Raw genomic sequence first — 21,969 nt, forward strand, 5'->3', positions numbered from 1 at the left:
GGAAGAATTTACTCTTTCCTGGTGCAACACATGTAGTTGTTTCTCATAAAAAGTAATCTCAGCTGTCACCAAAATGTTGTTTGAATATTGAGATAACTGGTATGGAAGGTTTTCCAAGTTTTCATCTGTGACAATACTATGCAACATCTGCTTATTCAGGAAGGAATAAGCATTGTGTTTTCATATGGCCCATTAAAAAAAATCACATCTCTCCTTTCTAAAACCAGAACAAATTTTGGTCTAAAAATTTCTTTGGGCTTGCAAGCCTTGTTTCATTGCATTAAGGGAGGTCTAGAAAACTACAATGTGCTATCTGTAAGAAATTTTAGGTAACTGGGAAATTATTTTTCCTGGTTCATGAGTGTCCCCTGGCCATTGTTGTAATGCAGAATGATGAAATGTAAAGACTGAGACTACTTCCAACCAGGCAGTGTTTCAAAGCTGTCTTGTAGAGTATGGTGCCATCCACAGCCTGCAGGATTTGACAGTAAAAGGGCACAGAGACAGGCATAAATTGTGGTATTTTGACTTATCCAAGATTAAAAGGAGGGAGATGGTGTAGCAGAAGTGCTCAGTATGAATTTTATCTGAAGCATCAATAGTAGAAGAGGCTAAGACTCCTTTGTTGGGCAACATATCACTCAAATCAAAGAAGGCTGTGACAGAGAGGTGTTATATAACACTTCAAGTGAGTATTGCTATTGTCAGTGTTCCCCTCCCTGCCTGAGCTGGACAGCACTAGGTCAGTGGCATCAGAATGGTAGGTACGCTGTGTTGGAAGGTGAGCTTCACAACATATGGGGACTGCTGGGCAGTACAATTTACCCTTGTGTGTATGCATTCATATCCAGCCCTTGATGGCTCTCTTTTCCTACTGAAGATGGTGGGCACCAGCACTTAAGTTCCTGTGTGGAATGTGAGGCCCTGTTGCTTAAAAGCTATACCATTCATACAAACTGTCTGTCACACTGTCCTGGTTTGAAGGACATGTGTTTGCCAAGGAAAGCAGAAGCTTCCCCTTGGACTGAAAGAAAATGTGATTCTTCCGATTATTATAATTTTGGAATTAAGAGAGCTCTCAGGCAAAGATATGGGGGTAGGAATAACAGTTCTTTACTAGTATATCTAACAAGACAAACAAGAACAACAACAGCTATGAAATTACCCACAAACAGAACAGTAACTCAGTCCCAGTGTTTTTTGGCTGCAGGCACCTTTTCCCTGAGCTGCAGTTCCCGGTGCTGGGGGCGGGCGGGTCCCGCAGAGCTGCAGGAGGGCTGGGGGTGATGGCAGAGCTGTCCCAGGGGGAGAGAGAGATGGAGAGAGAGCTCTCCGCTCACGGTGTGGGTCCTGGTGCTCAGCAGAGTGCTGGATGGTGGTAGTTCACAGCGAGAAGACAGCCGGGCAGGGTCCGATGGTGGTTTCCCGACGCTGGGATGGGACAGAGAGGCAGGAGGCGGCGATCGTCCTTCTCGTCCAAACTCCGTGGGGGAAATGGGCCGAGGCCCAGCCTTCCGCTTCCTCTTCTGGCTGTTTGAATCTTGCGGGGCTTCCCTCTTCCCTGCCGTCCCCTCCCCCTTGTCACCAGGGCCCAGTCAACAGGTATCTTAGCATGACAATGGGGAAAATTCCACAGAGGGAAAAAGGGAAAGAAAGAACTAACCCTCAACACACACAAAATCAAAGTAACTGACTGCTCACCTACCCTGAGAATACTCACAGGACAGCCTAAAAATCCTCTAAGAGCACTTCCTTTGACTGGCTACTAGTACAGAGCCAAGGTTGGCAGCTTCTTCAGTAAAATTCCTCATTGTGCCAAGTGCAAGAGGTTGATCACTTGTGCTAATTTGGGCACAGCCCAGGTTTTAGTAGTAGGGGAAGGCTGCAGAAGTGGTTTGTGTGTGAAGCTACTGGAAGCTTCCACAGTGTCCAGCAGGGCCAATTTCTGATGGTTCTGAAGATGGACATGCCGCTGGCCCAATTAGAGAGGTTGGTAAGGCCTTTGTGATGACATATTTCGGAAGGAAAGCAAAACAGCATGCAGTCAGTTTTTCTAGGGGTGGTGAGATGCCCCCACTGGGGCATCCCGCACAGTGCTCAGCAATGCGCTGCCACCAACACCATTTTGGCATGGCCCATGGTGAACTTTGCCTGCTTGGCCACCTCTAGTCAACTGCACTGCAAGCAGAAGGGCAGGAGCAGTGTCGGCAGCTTCTCCTTCTTTGTGCCCCACATGAAGAGAGGCATTAAATAGCGCCAGTGCCATGGTGGCTGCAGCCACCCACATGGTCAGCAGTTCCCCAGCACAGAGCCTGGACGAGATTGGCCTCTCAGCATTGCAAGAATTTTTGAACTGGTCAAACTTGTTGACAATGGTAGCTATGAGCAGCAAATTTTCTTTTAGTCAGAGAAAAAGGAGAGAGTGAGAATGTGGAGAAAGACAAGATGGCAGCACAGAGGTAAGTGAAAAGAAAGAGGAGGAGTTGTTGCTTCAAAAGTCATAGTCAAGATTCCTCTGCAGGCTGTGGTGAAGATGATAGTGGAACAAACTGTCCCTCTGTAATCCATTAAGTCCATAGGGAGTGCAGAAATCCACTTGCAGCCCATGGGAAAGGTGCCCACATCAGAGCAAGTGGACACCAAAAAAAGCTGTAATCCAGTGGCAGAACTGAAGAGAGAGAGTGCACCCCTGCTTCCAGTGACAAAGGGCCCTTGCTTCCAAATTAGAGCAGCTTTTTCTTAAAAAACTGCACCCCACTGAATGAGTGACCCATGACACAGCAATTCTGGGAAAACTGTCTTGCCCATGGGAGGTACTCACAGCATAGTAAAGAAAAGCCTTCTCTCCCTGAACAAACTTAAAAGATCATGGACAATGAACTGACCAATCCCCTCTCCCCAGTGCCCTGTCTCCCTGCGCAGTGGGTGGGAAGGACGGAGGGGCTGGGGAAAAAAGGTGTTTTAAAGGCATATTTTACTCCTCATTATCCTCCTCTGACTCTGTTAATAATACATTTACTTTATATCTCTAAATTTGAGCCTGTTTTGCCTTTAAAATGTTTTTTTCCTGGTCCTTATCTCAATTCATGATCCCTTTGGGTTTTTTTCCCCCTTCTTCTCATCAGCTATAGCAGAGGATACTGAGTGAACAGTTCTCATGAGTGCCTGGCATTTGGCCAGTGTCAAATCATGACACCGCTGCAAACTGACTCTTGGCTGAGGATTCCTGCCATCAGCAACCTCTTCTAGCCACTTGTTAGCAAATAATAGTGGTTTTGGCATCCCCATTGTAGCATTTATGCAAGCACCAAGGAGTTTTGCCAAGGTATCTGTGTTGGGCACAGAGGTCTTGGAAAGCCTGAGGGACTATCACAAGAGCAGGCAGTTGTGGCACAAAAGGATGCAACATGAAGTTCAGCAAATTTGACTGTTCAGGGTTGCTTCTTTTTGTGTTGAACCAGTTAAGTCACTGCCATTCACAGCTGGCTGACTGGGTTTTAGAAGCCATCATAATAAAATAATAGCAATGTACAAACCACCAAGTGATCTGTCAGAAAGCAGAGAAAATGAGATGTTTCTGTAGAGAAGAATGTATAGAAGACAAAAATTTTCAATTGGTTGGGGAAAAAATTGACGCTTTCTGAGAATCTAAGGAAAAATGAATAAATTATTCTTTGTAGCTCCTGTTATTATTCTGTGCAGCTGCAGGAAAGGGCTGTGTAATTTTCATGCATTCTTGAACTAAAATGTGTGGTCTGGTGACTAGATATGGGAAGAGGGCAAGTATTCCTCTCATTCCAAAGAATTTCAAAAACTCTTCAGTGCCCTTTCAAAAAAGAAGAAGAAGAAACACTTGATCCAAAAAGTAAAATAATTATTTTTAATATTTTTTAATCTGATGAAACATTTTACTGTTTAAATAATTTCTGTATTTCTGATTTATATTTGGGCAGAATTTGTTAGATGTGAAATACAAACATGCCTTGTGAAATAGCTTAAAAATTAAAATGTTAATTTTTAGTTCATACAGTGTCCCCCACTTAAGTCATACTGTGTGTTCATCATCAGTTCTTTATTTTCAGCCTATCTTATAAAATGGACAATTGCCCTACTGTGCAAGAACGATACGATTACATGGAAAATTGGATTTGTGGGCAGCACATCACCCACAGACCATTTTGGTTTGCAGGTATGCTGTAGCAGGTATCCCCTAAGGGGAACAGACTCTAAAACAGACCTTAAAAGTAGCATGTAGCTACATATAATTATCTCATAGCTCAATGAGATCCATCAGGTCTGGTGAAGATGGCACTCATCATGACTCTGGCCAGCCATGAGCAATGATGGGTCAGAATGCCATAAAGACCCCACAATGAACAATGTTTCAGATGCCAGTAACATTGCAGGTGCAAAACTGTCCCTTTTCAAAGCAATTTTGCTTTCCTAATACACAGGAACTGCCAGTTGCTGAAAAAGCATGGCAGACAGGAAAGAGAATTCAGCCTTTTATGAATGCCAGACCATAATCAAGATAAATTTTACTGCATTTTAATATGATCAGACTGGAATGCTAGTAGAGGAAAGCTCAATTATTTTAAGTCAGGAGTATTCATTAAGAAATAGCAGACTTGACATTTTATGTTATCTGAGGGGTTGTTGTCTGAAAATATATTTATGGGATCTCATCTGCATTTTGGCTAGCCAGAAGCTGTGCAGTGTGTGCTCACGCCCCTCTACTGCTGGAGCTGCTGACATGTGTGGTGTCAGATGGTGTGGTCTCCAGCTTGTTTCTGCAAGACACTAGGAGCAGGCTGGCCAGGCGCTGTTTTCTCTTAGTCACTTTGGTTGGTTGAATACACTATGCAAACACAAAAGGGATAGTGAGGAGCAGGAAACAGCCAGCTCCTTTTGTACACTGGAGAGCCATGCCTTGAACGGTGGTACATATCTGTGCTGTAAAGAAGACTCCGATATTGCTTAGTTACAGATTGAAGGGCATGTTTCTCTATGCTCACAGTGCACTTAGATGAGTTGTTTTGTTTTTTTTTTTTTATTTTAAATGGTAATTAGAAAAACTTAACACAGGTTAAGTTCTTTGCAGCTGAACCAAAGTGGAGACATGAGGACTGGATTAAGCCCAGCAATTTCATTAACACCTCATGTACTGCTTTTATATGATGTTACACAAATGCAGCTGAAGTATGCAGGAGTGGAGATGCATAGCCAGGTGCTCCAGGCCCAGCTGAAGCCCTGAGGTGACAACAGCCCCATTCTGGACAATATTTTGCTAGTGTCCACAGTTGGTGGAACAAGAAACTCATCTCTTCCATTTAAACCAAAGTGACTGACTTTACACAGAGAAAGATATCTCAGAGCAGATTTACAACTGCAGGGCAAAGAAGGCAGTTACTAGCAGCTGGCAAGCAGTAATTGCTGCAACAGTGAAGTCCTTTGGAAAGCAGACACATGCCTCAGCTCACACTTGCATAGGTTTTAAATGATCATTACTTTGGAAGGTGAGAACTGAGGTTTCAGGCAAAATTATCTGGAATGTTCTGTATTTAGTGTAAATTCTTGTAAAATCTTCCCAAAAAATTAATTTTTAAAAATTAAACTCTTTGATAGATAACATTTGTTCCTATATAACAAACTGAAAAGAGAAAAGAGATATATCATTCATATACCTCATTATAACTATAAGAAAACTATATATAGGAAAGAAGCTTTTTTGTTTGTTTGTTTCTTTTCTTTGTGGGTGCTATCAGTATGTCTGTGTATAAAATGGAGTTCAAATGATTGCCAAAGGATTTGTGGATCCACCATCCCTCTTCATGGCTGCTGTTACCCAATATAAGACGGATTCCCTCAAATAATAAAACAAGAGAATAGGAGATGGACAAATTAAAATGTTGATTTGACTGGAAACATCTGGAAAATGGAATGTAGTGTTGCACAGATTTATCTTTTGACTGATTGCTGGAAATTATTTGCAAAGCTAAACTAGTGCAGAAAGCTTGACACAGAAGATGAAAAAATACCCTGTCTTTGCAGTAGCTGCACTCATTTGTTGTCATTTTTAAGATCTGGGACTTGAACTGAATAGCAGAAAGTTATCATTATGTATAGGGAAATGTGTTTCATGCACAGATAAAAGTTAGACATCTTTGCATGATATCCATGGAAAAACTGTTAGTCTGTCAACCTACAGTGTAATTCAAGCCTTTCTGCTTCCACATGGCTGTCCCTGATCACAGAATCACAGAATGAGTAAGAATGGAAAGGGCCAGTGGAGGTCATCTACCCCTGCCTCCCTGCTTAAGCAGGGTCCACTAGAGCAAATTGCACAGGATTGCGTCCAGATAATACTTGAGTATTTCCAGTGAGGGAAATTCAGCAGTGAGGGAGACTCTCTGGGTAACCTGTTCCAGTGCTCAGTCACCTGCACAGTAAAGGAGTTCTGCATGTTCAGGTGGAACTTCCTCTTTCTGCCTGTTGCCTCTCACCCTACTGCTCAGCATTACTGAGCAGAGGCTGGCTCCATCCTCTTGACATCCTGCCCTCAAATATTTATAGATGTTGGTGTGGTTCCTTCTCCGTTGTCTCTTCTCCAAGCAGAAGAAGACTCGTTCCCTCTGCATTTCCACACAAAGAAGATGCCCCAGTCCTCTTACATTCTTTGTAACCTCATGCTGGACTCACTCCAGGAACATCACATCTCTATGTAATAACAGTATTTAGGTCATCTATACATCCCCTCATGCAGACACCTCCAGCTAAGTGTCAGTTAATTCCTAGCCACAGAGAAATTAAGTTAAAGAAATCTTTTTATATGTTTTTGTTTGTGAAGCAACAAAAAAGAAGGGGCTGGGTTTTTTATTATTTGCAAATCAATAAATATAGTTTAAAAGGTATGTTTTCAGGGAAGTGTTCATGCCTGGCTATGGTGAAAAGCACAAGGCCTACCTGCAAAGTTCTGCTGTCACATATTGTACTGCACAAACAACAATAGCAGTGTATGAAAGGCACAGAGAAAAGGCCTTCAAGCTCATCTTTAAGTATGTAACCTACTAGCATATATCTAACTTATTCCTGTTGGAAGATAATCTAGTTATTTCCCTGAAGTGCTTAGTGGGGCATAAAGATGGGTATCCTGCTTTTGGAAATGACCAGAAAGCAATTGTCTATCTTTGGAGTCAAACATTAGCTTCCCTTGGCAGTACAACATTTTAAGTTAGATTTTGGGTTTGTGCCACATCAACAATACGTGCCTGTGACAGTGATCCCAATGTTGCATCTCTGTCTGGGTCCTTACAGCAGAGATGGCAATGGCTCAGCTGCCTTAAGGAAACCCTTAATTGACCTTAATGTGGGGAATGAGTGTTCCTTGGAATAAACAGTTTGCAAAAGGAAGCTACTAATAGCAAAACCTCAAAGGCTCTTGCACAACTTCAGAAGGAGGAAGCTGGTGCTTTTGATTTTTCCCAGCTTTGAGACTTCTGGGAGAAATTCAGCAAAGAATCTGTTGACATATACACTTGGAGTGGCTCATGATGTACTCCTGGTGGGAAAAAATTACATTCTTGGGTTTCATAATCAGTTTTAGTAGCTTTTTATTGTTGGTAGCATTTGTCTTACGTGATCCTAGTTAGAAGGAGACTACTGTATCACATCAGGAATAGTGCTAAGGTCTTAATAGGTCAAAGGAGGAGCCTCCAGCCTTCAATCTGATGCAGAAATTTAAAATACTCTGCTGCTTCCACTGCAGAAGCAATGACTTTTGTGTCTGAGGCATAGTTACTTTTCACTGTTACTATTTTTCATTTGCCATCTCAGACAACAAACAGAAACACAGGGAGCTTGCTTTTGGATTTGGTACCACTGTAATTTATAGACCATGGCCCCATTTCATGCAGCAGCCAGACACCTATCTCAGGGAGACAAGAGGGACTGTACAAATGCGCAAGTCCTTCCTTAAGTGGGGCAGACAAACAGCAGGGTACTTTTTGTTAAAAGCTTTTGAACTCATAATCATCTCATCTTATCCCAGTAAATTTCAATTATAATCACAGGAAGGAGGAAATGACAAATAGAGGTATTGACATGAATATGTGGGCCAAGAAAAGTGGGAGAGAGGTGTGATGATGTAATTGGTGTGTAGTCTTCAGGAGGCTCATGCAAAAATTTACGACGTGGGAAAGGAAGGAAAATACAAAAAATTGAATAGAACCAGGTTTGAACCATGAGCTTAAGGAAATGACAGGCAAAGTGGGCTCAAGCCCACTGACATAAAGGATAGCTTATCAATAGTTCCAGCCTGCTTTGCAGCAGGCTTTAATGCTCTCATCTTTGCTTTCAGTTCCATGCCTGAAATGCTTCTGGTCTGTCCTCAAAATCAGATTTTGGGGTGATACTCTGAGACTTTTGCCTGTGAATCCCTTGAAAGCAGAGCAGCAGAGTCTGCCTACTGTCTTACGCATGACAGCCTGTCTCAGGACATACAAGGCTGCAAGAAACTAATGGATTTTTTATGATCATTTTTACGGGCATCACAGAAAAGGGCCATTCAGTCCCTCCAGTCTGTTGTACCATCCTGACAGTAACAAAAGCATTACGGCATTTCCCCAGTGCCCTACCTTCTAGGGGAATACAGTGCAGCTGTAAACCAGCTGTGCTTCATTTGCACTCTGCAACAGAGCCCTTTTGTCTGCTTCAACAGCTATTTACCATCTTCTCATTCACCATTCTTGCCTTCCTCTTCTGCTCCTACATATGGCTCTTTATAGGCAAAGAAGTTGCTAAAAGACAGGTTATCAGTTTTAAAAGTAGTATTTTCTGGTTTTAGCATCTCTTCTGATAATATTAAATCTAAGACTATTTGTGATATAAAGGAAAATGAAGAATTACTCCTGTTGAGTGAGTACAAAAGGATGGCACGTTGCTGCCCGGGCTCCAGTTCCATTGGAGAGAATGGATTTCTCACAGAGCTTTAAGCACTTGGCAGGGGCCCTGATCTAGTGACATACTGAAGGAAGTTTGCCACTCAGCCATGGCAACTTTGCAGACACCACATTTAAAATTGTTTCTATCTGTTGGTCCTTGAAAAATGATGTTCCAGTTGTAGCATCTCCAGAGTGTTACCAGTGTTGCAGGATAAAAAACAAATTTGAAAATCAATATTTCTCATTTTATCTCTACATTGAGGACAGAGCTGAGTCAGACAACAAGCACCTTTCTTAAGGCAAAATACTGAAATGAAAGTATAGCACCTTATTCTTCAGATCCAAGTGAGAAGCTTTGCTATGAGCACCTCCATCAACACCACTGAGTCCATGGTCAGCAGCATGCTACTTGTCTGACTTTAGTCCAGCATAATTTCACCATGTTCCAGTGTCATCTTTGCTTTAAAAAAACTCCACAGGATTTGATCCAAGCACTAATATAGCAGAAGCAAGTAGACAGTTTCTGATGCATAGATCAAAAGAGGAAAGTGACATGCTACTTTCATTTATTCCCTGCCCCACTAACTCAGACAACAGGGAGTTGCATGTATCCAGTGTCTAAGCAGAATTAAACAATTTCTTAAATAACTTTTCAAGTATATCAAGATGATCACAAAGATTTTGTGCAGTTCAAATTTCTGCTGTGCAGCTGTGGCAAACAATTAAGTGACATATTTTTCAGTGGTTTGCATCCATTTTCCTGTGACCTGTGCAATTGTGACGGACTTAAACATAGTATTGCAGGCTGCCAAGGGGCAGATGTTTCAACTGCTTTGATTTTTAAGTAAATGTCTTGTTTCTGGTGAAACAAATGGTGGGCTGGCAGTGATATTTCAGATACTAGTGCCATCCGGTGGCCCACAAAGAATGCCAGTGTCCTCAAGGAACACTAACACATTGCATTTTCAGCCAAAGTGGGGCCATGATGAAAATACATGATAGAAAAAGTAAAAGCCATGAGTCTTAGAGGTCCATATTTTATTGTTATTTTACGTACTGTGAGTACAGGCCCATTTGCAAAAAAGAGATGCAGTCTTTGGCTGTGTTTAGTTTAGTTCAGAGGTTTCTGAGCAAAGGTGGCTACCCAGAAGTCAGCTCAGCTATCTTCTGTTGCAAACTGTTAGTCATTCTCAGCATTCAAAGCAGATTATCAGGGATTAACACCACTCATATGAAAAAAGGGGGAAAAGAGCTGATATTACTGTGTGGTATAGGTGGCCAGTAGTTCAGCAATTTAGCAAAAGAATTTTTGTGACAACTGCATATTGGTTCATAAACACATATACATCATAAGCACATATATATGACAGTAGGAAATTAGTTAAAGTTTATTAGATCTGTTCATACTGCTGGGGGCAATACAAGCAAATGAGAAAGAATACAGACAAAACCTCATTCAGGTAAAAGGAGAAGGAATGAAAAGGACATGGTAAACTTCAGGCTATACCGGAGCCATTGCCCTGAGCTGTGTTATTGAGACAAATAATGAAAAGGAATTTTAGTTTAAAACAAGGAATTATAGTGTGGGATATTGGGAAAATTGACAGGTGCTGTAAAATCTGCCATGTCTTGATCAGTTCATTTGCTGTTCTCGCATGCTTCTCTTCAAGGACAATGAGTCTTTGTCCATGGTAACTTTTCTTCAGTTAATAATCTTTATTAGGGAAAGGGATTGTCTGAAGACTAGGAAGAGCTGTAGACTGAGGAAAATTATTATTTTGAAATGTGAGCCATAAAGCAGATGTTTGTAATACAAGAGTATTTGACAGTCTTTTTTGTCTACACTGAATCTTTTGTTCTTGAAAGTACTTTAATGTTCCCCATCTTACCATTTGAAAAACCTGAAGTCCTTCAAACACAAAAAAACTTTACATGAAATAGACATCTACTAACATGAGGAGAGCAGGATCAGGATTTTTTTGCCTATGGAAATTTTTATATGAGGTTGCTGCTGAAAATTGTAGCTCACTAAATGACTTCCAGGAAGAATGTGAGCCACATGATCTACAGAATAACCAGCTCTGACCACAGCTAGTTACAGGAAAACAAACAGGCATCCTCCAGTAAAGCACATACTTGAGGCATAAACCCTGGCAACAGGATTAAAGTATGATCTGCATGGCCTGAGAGTCCAGCCTGATCCCTCGATTGTCTCACACAAATTAAATTGTTGTTAACAAACAGAAAACATGCATTGCAGAGACCTGTGCCTCATACTGGCTTGGATGTGGTTGTTCTTGTGATTAATATGAATAGAGTGATTCACAATTTGTATCCATGCCTAGGAGATGGTATCTTTATCAAAACATATTTCCAGTTCTCACAAGAGTGCTAAAAATAGTAGAAGCAGATAGAAGAAGGAGAAGAAAAACCAACAGCAGGAAGCAGACTGTATGGTATCATTTACTCCAACCTATTTAATTACACTGGTTTCTAAAAAATAATAATGTGGGGAAATATTCAGAAGAAATTATGCTCGTTGTTTTTATAGATGCATTATATTTGTTAATATACAATCTTATAATGCAAAGAACAGCATAGCATCGTGCAGCTCCCAAGGCAGACTGGAAAAGAAATCATGACTCCAGGAATCAGAATTGCTTTCAAGTTACCTATTTTAGGAGATCAAATGCAGCCAGTGATTCCCCTTCATAGCTCAGATTCTCTGTGGTATTGATACCTCAGGATATTTCCCTTCAGCCATGCCTCTGTGTGATGAAAAGATTTCAGCATGGTCCTCAGCAGGTCTTCTCACTATTTGCAACTTCCCAATACAATAATAACTTGTGCAAAAAAAGCAGAGTCCTCAATCTCTTATTTCTTGCCTTCAATGTGATGACAGCCTGGCAAGATATTATCTAGAACAAAATGACCAGTTGTGTTTGGGGTATAGTTCTGCTCCAGGGAAAGGACATGGAATCCAGCTGTTGCTACCAGCTGTTAGGCCAGAAAAAATTCCTGTCATTCATGCTTGAAAGACTGGAGCAAAGGTGTGATTTATAAAAAATTATTCCTTGGGATTCTCCCTTGGCTATCTGCCATTGAAGTAGAAGATCCTGAAGAAAAGGAGTAGATTATGGAGAGCAAACTATATATTCTGTGGGTGGCAAACAAGATTCTATTGTCTTTCAGTTGCTCGTTACTCTTCTCTGTAGTTGGTAGAGACAAATGACTGCTTTAGTACGTGCTTTGCAGAGTTATGATGAATAAGTACCTTTTCCTTATGAGTAAGGGCTGTGACAATCATGTCTGACAAGTTCTGGAGGAAGAGGTCCACAAGGGAGCCTGTGAAGCTGTGTAGAATTGCTTTGGCAGAAAGAAATATGCAAGGAAAGGTCTTGCTTTTTTTCATGCCTACCACAGCACAGAATAGGGAAGATCAGGGGCCTGGAGGCACCTGGTGGAAAAACATTGGTTTCCTAGCTTTTGGTGGAAAATCTTCCTTCTATGACATGTACCTTTTATTTTCATATTTGGTGTTTTCTCCCTTCTTTCCACAAAAGTGCTTCATCAATGGTGGTTTTGAATGCTTTTGCTCACCATAAGGGTGAGCAGTCTTATTTAACTTGTAGGATGACAAGCCAGATTCTGTGTAGAGATACCTCCAGAAGGAGCTCCTTGATACTATAATGCTTTCTATGACATCTGGTAAAAAAACGGACTCAAAGCTAGCACTAGCCTAAATTACAAATTGCATTTTTGCCTACATAGCACATTAATCGGGGGAACATGATGAGGTTTTGTTTTCACTAGCAAAACCTACACAGAAGATAGTTTGAGTTTGGATTGGTTGGAGGGTGACAAGGGGTTGGGTGTTCTTCTTCCCACCATACCCAGACATAGAAAATATACAGATGAAATGCTTTATCCTCTAGTGCAACCCAGCAGTTTGCTACTTCAGACATTAGAATAATAAAATAGCTTGTAATATTACTGATTGTTACCAGCACATCCTACCCCCACTCATGCTCATGGGAGTCATAGAATCATAGATTTGTATAATGGCTTGGGTTGAAAAGGAACTTAAAGAACATCTCATCCCAACCACCTTGCCAGGGGCACTTTTCACCAGACCAGGTTGCTCAGAGCCCCATCCAGTCTGACCTTGAACTCTCCCAGAGGTGGGACATCCAGAAATTCAAGACAACCTGTCACAGCAAAGAATTTCTTTCCAAGATCTAATCTAAAACTAATCTCTGTTGGTTTGAATCTGTTCCCCTTTGTCCTGTCTCTACATACTCTTGTCAAAAGTCCCTCTCAGTGTTTCTTGTAGGCTCCCTTCAGGTGCTGGTAGGCTGCAATTAGATCACCCTGCAACCTCCTCTTTTCCAGTTCCCAATTCCCAATTCCCTCAGCCTTTTCCTATGGGAGAGGTGCTCCATTCCTCTAAACATCTTGGTGGCTTCCTCTGGACTCAGTCTAACAGATCCATGTCCTTCCTGCACTGGGACCCCAGAGCTGGATGCAGTGTTCCAGGTGGAGCAGAATCCCCTCCCTCCCCTGCTGCCCACGCTGCTCTGGATGCAGTCCAGGACACGTTTGGCTTTCTGGGCTGGGAGTGCTCATGGCTGGGTCATGTCCAGCCTCTCACCCACCAGCACCCCCAGTCCTGCTCACAGGGCTGCCCTCCATCTGTTCATCCCCAGCCTGTGCTGATACTGGGAGTGTCCTGACCCACCTTGTATGTGGTCTTGTTAAACCTCATGAGATTCCCATGGGTCCACTTCTCAGACTTAGCCAGGTCCCTCTGGATGGCATCCTGAGCTTCAGGTGTCCATTGTGTAAGCTGTTGTAGGCTATCTGCCAGCAAAAAGGGGACACAGGTGTCCCTTTTCCTATCCCTGCTTGACAACAGGCAGTTTTGTATTTTTAATATTCAGGGGATTGTGGAGAGCACAGGTAGAGTGGCTTGTACTGGTCAGTGTCACCTCCCACTCGGGCTACATCTTTAACTTCTCAGAGCAACCTGCTTGGCAGTGAAGTCACTGTGATCTGTTTACAGGCTGGAGCACTTCTGTCAATTAATCCTTACTTGGCTGGAGGGATACCTAGGAAACACCCAGCATTTCAGGGACAGGAGCTTCAATAGTGTTATGACTGGATGGCTTGCTGTGATCTGATTGTAAATGCTATGTCAAGCAAAACTCAGCTTGCTGTAAGAGCTTAGTGTTGTGCCTTTTTTTCTTTGTGGTATGTATCCAGACTTGCAGCTTGTCATCTTTAACATTTTAGTTAAACATGTTTAGTTAACATTTTAGTTAATTGCTCTGACAGGGAAAATCTGTTATTTCTAGGGCCTGTGTAGAGCAGTGGTTTTGAAGGCAAGCTGACCTTTGTCAAAAGTGGATTGCAGATGATTTCAGTGGTACAGGAGACAGATGCTTGCCAGATCAGTGATGTAGTCTGTAGAGTTTATTCTGATGCACAGGAAGAGCATGCACTGCAGATGTGTATGTAGTGACCTCATTCTGTTCATATTAAAGGTAATGGGTGAAGCCGTTTGAAAATCCCAGTGATAATATACTCAAAGTTTTCTTTAGCAGTTATACTGGGAGCTTGGTAGTGTGTCAAACTCGTGTCCTTCAAGAGAAAAAGAAAAAATAATAAAACAAAACCAAAACCAAAAACCCAAGCAAACAAACGATAAAAACAAAACAAAACCAAACCAAACCAAAAAAAATCTTGTTAAAAATCCTGAGTAGTCCTTTATGGAAAATCATTTGTCCCTGCTTTTATGAGCCACTGCCTCAAGAAACTTCTTTCCTGACAGTTAGAAAACATCTTGAATTTGTGTGTTCATCTATAGCACTGTCGAATACAGTTAGGGCTTAATGACAAACACTATGTGCTGTTCCTTGAGCTTCCATAGAGAAATGTGAAAGGAGGTAAAGTTGAGGTGAGTTCCATTTGTTCCTTCCTGGAGGAGCATGACACTACATCTGTGCAAGATACTTGCCAGAAGATCTGAGACACAAAAATTCACAAAATTAAGGTTTGATAGGTCCTGCCTCAGGATTTAGGAATCCATGTAGTTTGCACAGAGTTTTTGTGCACAGTGCTTACATCTGGCTACAAGACTGTTTCTGTAATAACGTAAGAATCCCAGGCAGGAATTAGTACCTCTTTCTATTAGATTTCGTGCAATTACACAACAGAGGGACTGTGTTTGCCATAAAGAGCTTGCAGTCTAAATAAAGTTTCCCGTCTCTGCTGGCAGCCCAGTTGGAAGCCAGTCAAGATACAGTGGGTTGTGTTGTCTCTGGCATGGACTGAGAGATTAAGAGAGACCACTAAATAAACAGCAGTGGTCATCAGGGGTGGTCAAGGATAAGATGTTTCTCTTGTTAAATGATCTTACAAAAAGTGAGTATTTTAATATTCTCCATGGTTTCTGGAGCCCCATCCTGGTTTGCCAAACTGTGAGCAAAAACTAAAATATCTTTTTGACCAGACCTTACTGAGGTTTCAAAGTCCTTTCTTCATTTGAACTATTTGGTCCCTTCCTGTGTGGGGACTTGCAGACAAATGTGGTCCTGACTTGAGCTATGGGAAATGGATTCTGTGTAGAATTCAGCAGCTACTGTCTGTGCAGGATGACTGGTCCACTAACATTCAGGCCATAAGAAGCTTCCCATTAATGCCTTCATTGTGAGAGGTAATTGATTACATATCACATTAGTGATAATGCACAAAGGAGAGGGATTTTTCAACCTCTTCTGTACCAGAAAATAAATTTTTGGTATTCCTCCTAGACCCTCCTGCCGTCCCTGGAAAAGTCTTGGATATGTCTTTCTCAGTGGACCTTGGGTGTTTGCGTTACATGCTCTTCTGCAGGTCCCTGCAGAGACAAGTGATTCAGTTGTATGCAGCATCATACTCAAGGCTGTAACTCTGCAGTGGTCCAGCTTTTCAGGTAGCAGCACAACCATCAAGCTGAGAAGAGATTTGTGTGGAAGATGTAAATAGTTGAATGGAGGGCCAGCACTTTTTATTTTTAAAGTGAAGAAAGGCTTAAAAAGCTAATTTTATCTTGGTTTGAAACAAATAAAAATAGGAAGTTTAGTTTTCACCTTACTCTGGAAAATTCCTTCATAAGCTAGGTGGGAAGCTCTTGTCCCTCTAGCTCTTTCCTTTGTCCTTTACTTCTAAAAGTAAAAAAGATACACTTAATCACTGTATCAATGCAATACAGTATCTCTGACCATCTTTGCCAGTAACATGTCCAGAAATTACATCTCTCTGCTTGTAAGCTGGCAGAGTTAGTTCTGCTAAGGCAAAGACAGCATCACCTCAAAAACCATGGAGCGGTCTGGTCAGCAAGGGCAGAACCCATTAATTATAATTTATAGAACAAGACAACTTTTTACTTCCAGATTTATTACCACGGAGAGAGTATAGAGAATGGTTGTTGATATAGTTTAGTGCAAGCATGGAGCAAATACTGTGTTGAATTCTCACAAAGTACCCTTACACTGTGGCATGAGAGGCAGGTGCTTCAATTTAAGTGGTGCTTTGCATCACTTTTGGCCAATGTACTTAAGCATCTTTTGTCTTTTGAGCACATTTCTTAAGGTCTTTCCATATAAAAGGTCAGAGGTCTTGCTTGTGGATGTCTTCCAGGTGGAAGAAAGTCTACAGGCCAAGGCAGTGGTGTACACTCCTTGGAACCTGCTTCTCTGCTGCAAGTTGTCATGGCTTCTATCATGGTTTCAACAGTGCAGCCAGCTTAGAAATTGAGACTTTTTCTACCAGCTCCTGAAAGAAATCAGAGTTTACAAACCATATAAAATATTGCAACTTACTATATTTTTCACCTTAATCCAGTCGCTGAGTAAAGAGAAACAGACATTTCACATAGATCTGAATTAAATAATATCCTTCAACAGGGACACTTACAGGGATGCACAGAGCAACGTGTTGAAGACTGCAGCAGATGATAACTATTCACTGACTTTATGTTGTCTGAATCCCTGGAGGAGACTAAGCTATTCATGTTAAAAAGATAAAGCTTTAATGAAGAGTGATATGCCTTTGGAGGCAGCCTCAGAGAAGGATCTGACCTTCCTTAAGGATGAAAGATCTGACCTTCCTTAAGGACATTCATGTGTGCAAAATTATGTGTCCAGAGGGAGTAATGGTAGAAGGAGGAAGGAATATGACGTTTGAGAAGGGGTGTGTCTGCAGTTGCATCCTCTTTGTCCCCTAGCTTCATAGAAGGAATTGCTGCAAAGATGCATTTTCAAGTTAACAGAAAAGCAAAACTGACAGAAACGCTCCATGTAAGAGGGAGAAGGAATGGTTTCAAAATCCAATGCGATAGAATAGTAAGGCTTCCTTTGTGCAGAGGTCTGCAGAACATCCAGACAAAGACAAAGGAGTTGCACAGGAGTAGTTAAACAGGACCTGCATGACTTCTTGGCATTCAGTAGAAGAGGCCCCATTACTCTGGAGGAGGCAGGCAGGAAGAGGCAGGAGTCAACCCACATCCCTGAAGCTTCTTCTGTTACCTAAATGGTTTGGTTTTGGGTCTTTTGGTACACTCATTGCTGTTTAATAAGCTGTTCAAATGGTTTACAGTTTTATAAACCTGTCAGGTATGTGTGTCAGCTGTGTGAAATTCCTCTAAACTATGAAGGTTTTGCTGTTTCAGTCTCCCCAAACCCTGAGCACCTGGTCAGACAAACAGGGACAAACCATACAGCAGGGCATATGGGTCAGTGAGATTACCTTGGAGCTGTGAATTACCATATATACTTCAGAGCAGGGATGCAAATCACAGAAAAGTGAAGGCAGTTTTCTGATGGGGACAAACCTTTGATGGCACAGCAAAAATCTGCCATCTCTACAGGGATTTGGGTTCTGGAGCCAAGCATCAAGGTGGTGAGATCCAGATTGTTTTTCTGCTTTTCTACCCAGGGTCTCCCCCATCAATGCAGTAGACTGACACTGTACACTCCTCTGCATCCTGCCTGTGGCCTGCAGCCATGAGCACCCTAACTTGAGGATCTGTAGCTAATCCATTCCTGGAGAGCAATCAGGCACATGTCACAGGTTTCATGTGCTTACCAGTTCCTCCTTACTTGGTGTGACCAGGTAGTGAAGAAAAGGTGCAACTGGGGGGTCTCTTTGTATTGCCAGGATCAGGGTGGTTCTTTGCTTTTGATGATGAAGGGAGAAGGCCAGCAGATGAATTTGTTAGGGAATAAGTAGTGTAATGTCCCAGCTGTTCCTATTCACATAGAAAGCTCTGGGATGCCTGACCTAAAGGAATGACATAGCAGTAATTCCTTCTGCATACTGATTAAGGTTCAGTGTTGAGGCATGTGACCTTACACCTGTCAGATTAAATAAGCTTTCCAGAAGTAAGCTGGCTGGAGATGAAGCCAGTTCTTTTATGTGTTACAAAGCCAAGATGCCAAGGCCGAGGCTGGGTAGGATTTTTAGCATACCTGGATCACAGCACGCTTTTTTACCAAGCACATGGATGTATCTACTGTCCCAGTCATGATCAAGTTCTTCATTTATGGTCAATGGTCTGTCTGTGTTCTCTGTTGGAGTAATGTGACTCCCCTGATTAAATAGAGAGGAGGCAGAAATGGCATGTCCAGCAGTCCCACCAGTCTCTGTGACTCAGCAGGAGCTACCCGCTGAGGGGCACTCCTGCCCTCTCAGATCTGTGTGGGTCTTCACAAAGTACAAATGTGTAAGATCTCCAGAGGTGGTCAAAATGCAAGAGGAATCCAGCCCTCTACAGATGCTTCAGGATGAAAGGAAAGCTTAGCCAGAATGGTGGTTTATGAACTGATATGTTGTCTCATTAGCATCACCAGTTTAGAAGGGTACTGGCACATAGAAGGTGGCAAGTCTCAGACTTTGAATCTCATTACACTGCGCTCAAAAGGAAGGTTCTCCCCCTCTTTCCTTTCTTCATAAATCCAGGCATGAACGTGGAATTACATTCTTCCTGAATGCAGAAGTTAGGACTCAAAGCAGTTACGACACCAGCAGCTGCTACATATATTAGCAGATCCCTGAGCACCAGACAATGTAAGTATCCTTAGCTAATGATCTAGATCAGACAAAAGCTTAAAGAAAGGGGTTTGAGGTAATAATTTTATCTCACAAACGAGAAGTGCTTTTCAACAGCAGTGGATCCCTGCACAGCGCAGCTGCCAAGCATAGCCCTGCAACATGAGGAGATCGGGTGGGATGTCATAAAAGGTCAGTGCCGAAAACCTCGGGGCCAGCAGGCAAGTTGCCACATGCACAGGCAAAGGGAGGAAGCCTCAGTAAGAACATTTTGATGTGAGGCACTGAGAATCTGAAACAGTTTGCTACTCCAGTCAGATTGTAAGGACTGAAACACAAAGCCCAGCTCTCTGTATTAATTCCTTCATTTGGGTCTTCTCTACCAGTGCTTTGAAAATAACAAGTGAAAAGCTGGATATGATTCAAGTACCAAAATTAGCACTGTTTGTCCCTGTGGATCCTGGACATTGCTCTGTGCTGACCAGCCAGACCAGTTTGTTCCCTTTCCACTGCAGAAAATCCAATTTCCTCTTACCACTTCATATGCTATATCTCTTGGGGAAGTTTTAAGTTTCTTGAGGTGAACATGTCTGTCATACGAGCAATTGAAGTATAAAGAGGGAAACCAAATTCTTATGAAATCCCAGTCTTGGTTCTAATCTAAGTTCTCACTTAGTGAAAAATAATGCATGGAGATCTTCATCAGACATTTGCTTTCATCAGACATTTGCTTAGGGGGAAACCAGCATAAGCAATCATAGTTTCAGGTTGGATGCCTTGAAATCTTTGTGATTTTTTTTTTTTTTCATTTCTAGATAAACCTTGTATAGGTGTTTCTCTGCACATTCAGCTGCGATCAGGGTTTTTGCACCTTCACAGCGAGGCTTTAGAACAGCCTCACTGGCAGTGTAAAGAGGTATTTAAGGAGTGTATGGGGTATGAGGGTAAACAAGAGACTTTTATTTGAAGCTGTGGAAATGTGATTAAATTATGCCCACAGACCAAATCCTAGCTTTCTTCTTTTCAGCCGCAGACAGTGAAAGGGTAGACATTGAATGGCATGGTTTTAAACCAAAGCCAGTTAGTAGCAACAGGAGAGTAGGGAAAGTTAAAGAACTGATTTTCTACAAATAATGTGCTCAGGCTAAAGAAACTCCTTATTGTATAGTTTTGTGAATCAGAATGTAAAATCTGCTTAATATTCCCTATCCAAAATATATTTTTGAGAAAAATACAGAGGAAAAAGTACTGGATTAAAAAGTAGCTTCTTTGAGAAATTTGCTGGTTGTCTAGATAAAATAGAAGTTTCAGAATTTCTTCTATGTGACATAATCTAGGAAATCCACCTAATTTTTCAGAAGAAAAGCAATTTTCTAGATGGAGACAGAATATTTCATCTAGCTCAGGCTGCACGAGAAGAAGGTCTAGCAAGCGATACATGTCATCTTGGAGGCTAGATGTAGTAGGCACTAGGTAATGAAGTGTAGTTGCCTGTCATTTATAACTCCTATTAAGGATTACCCAGAATAATGGGTAAATCATTTTATGATTTATACTAACAGGCTTTATACAGTTTTTTGAGCTCTTTCCAGAAATAATTGATGTTGCAGAGAAGGTTGCTTCTGTACTCTGGCAACCCTGAGCTCTTATCCATTTTCAGGGTGAGTGTAAAAACTTCAAAGTTCTGGGAGACATGCTGATGTGGAATTAATAGAGAGTGGGAATCTGACATTTTTATGGTAACTGTTTACTTCATTGTCGTATCTCAGAGAAAAGATCCTGAGACACCAATGACCCTTGGTCACTTCTCAGTAGCCATTAAGGAGCCTGACACCCATGATCAAATTGTAAATGCATAGGAAAGTGAGACTTTTTTCTGTCAGCAACTGAAGGGAAGCAGCATCTGTTGGTATCAGCCCATGTTCACTTCAAAAATGGGGGGAAAGAAGGGAAGTTCACTAAAACGTTTCATGCTCCAAGGACTCATTTTGGGGGTGGCCCAATCAGAAATGCCCGTGGATTGTGTTAGAACATGAAACTGCTTCCACTGACCCAGTATCACTCAGTGAAAGGAAGACTAGCATATAAAATCTGGGTTGCATGAAAATGAGCATTACTGCTCCCTCAAAGTGGGGGTTTTCCCATGGGATACCAGAGGAACCATATTTTCTCCTCAAACAGTTTTACTTCACCATCTCAATGAGACATTTTTCCATTACTTTTCAAAATTGCTAATGAGGGATTTTTTTTTAAAGGAAATTCCTTCCCGTGTTGATCAGTTTTTGGTAAGGGCTGTTTTTCTGGGAGCAGTGCCATCCTTTTATTTGTTGTTTGAGATGCATGGTGATTTTAATTAAGCAGTCATTGTCTGTGTGCATCATGGTGGTTGCCTTCAGTGACCAGACAGCTATAATTACAAGCACATAAATTTTTGCTGCAGCCCTTTAGAGGATTGTGGGAATTGCTGTCTTCACCAAAGGTGATGCCTTCTCTTCCTGGACAGTTTTGACTGGGATAGTCTCAGCTATGATATTGATGGTGGGTTTGTGGTAGTTGAGAAATATTCATAATTCAGAAGCCCTGAGCCACAGTCAGTCTTACAGGGCTCTGTGTGGACAAACTCCTCCTCTGATATCCCAGTCAGATTGGTTGATTATTTCAGGTCTCCTACTCAAACATTGTGTTGAGGAGTGTGGAAGCAGAGCTATCCTATTTGCTTTAGTAGGTCAGCACAGGAGAGCCCCATCTTATTATTCTTCTATGCAGGTGACAAAAATCATCAATAAAGGGGGCTGCAGACCAGAAATATTTGTTCCTTTACTGGGAGAGAATTTTAGGTTGGTTGCCAGGATCTGTATCTCTTTACCTTTCTCAAACCACCCTTGCCTTGTGCATAAGCAAGTAACTTCTCAGACCCTCACTACTAGGGAAAAGAGATGCA

The sequence above is a fragment of the Cinclus cinclus genome, chromosome Z (assembly GCF_963662255.1).
Source record: "Cinclus cinclus chromosome Z, bCinCin1.1, whole genome shotgun sequence".
Lineage (NCBI taxonomy): Eukaryota > Metazoa > Chordata > Aves > Passeriformes > Cinclidae > Cinclus > Cinclus cinclus.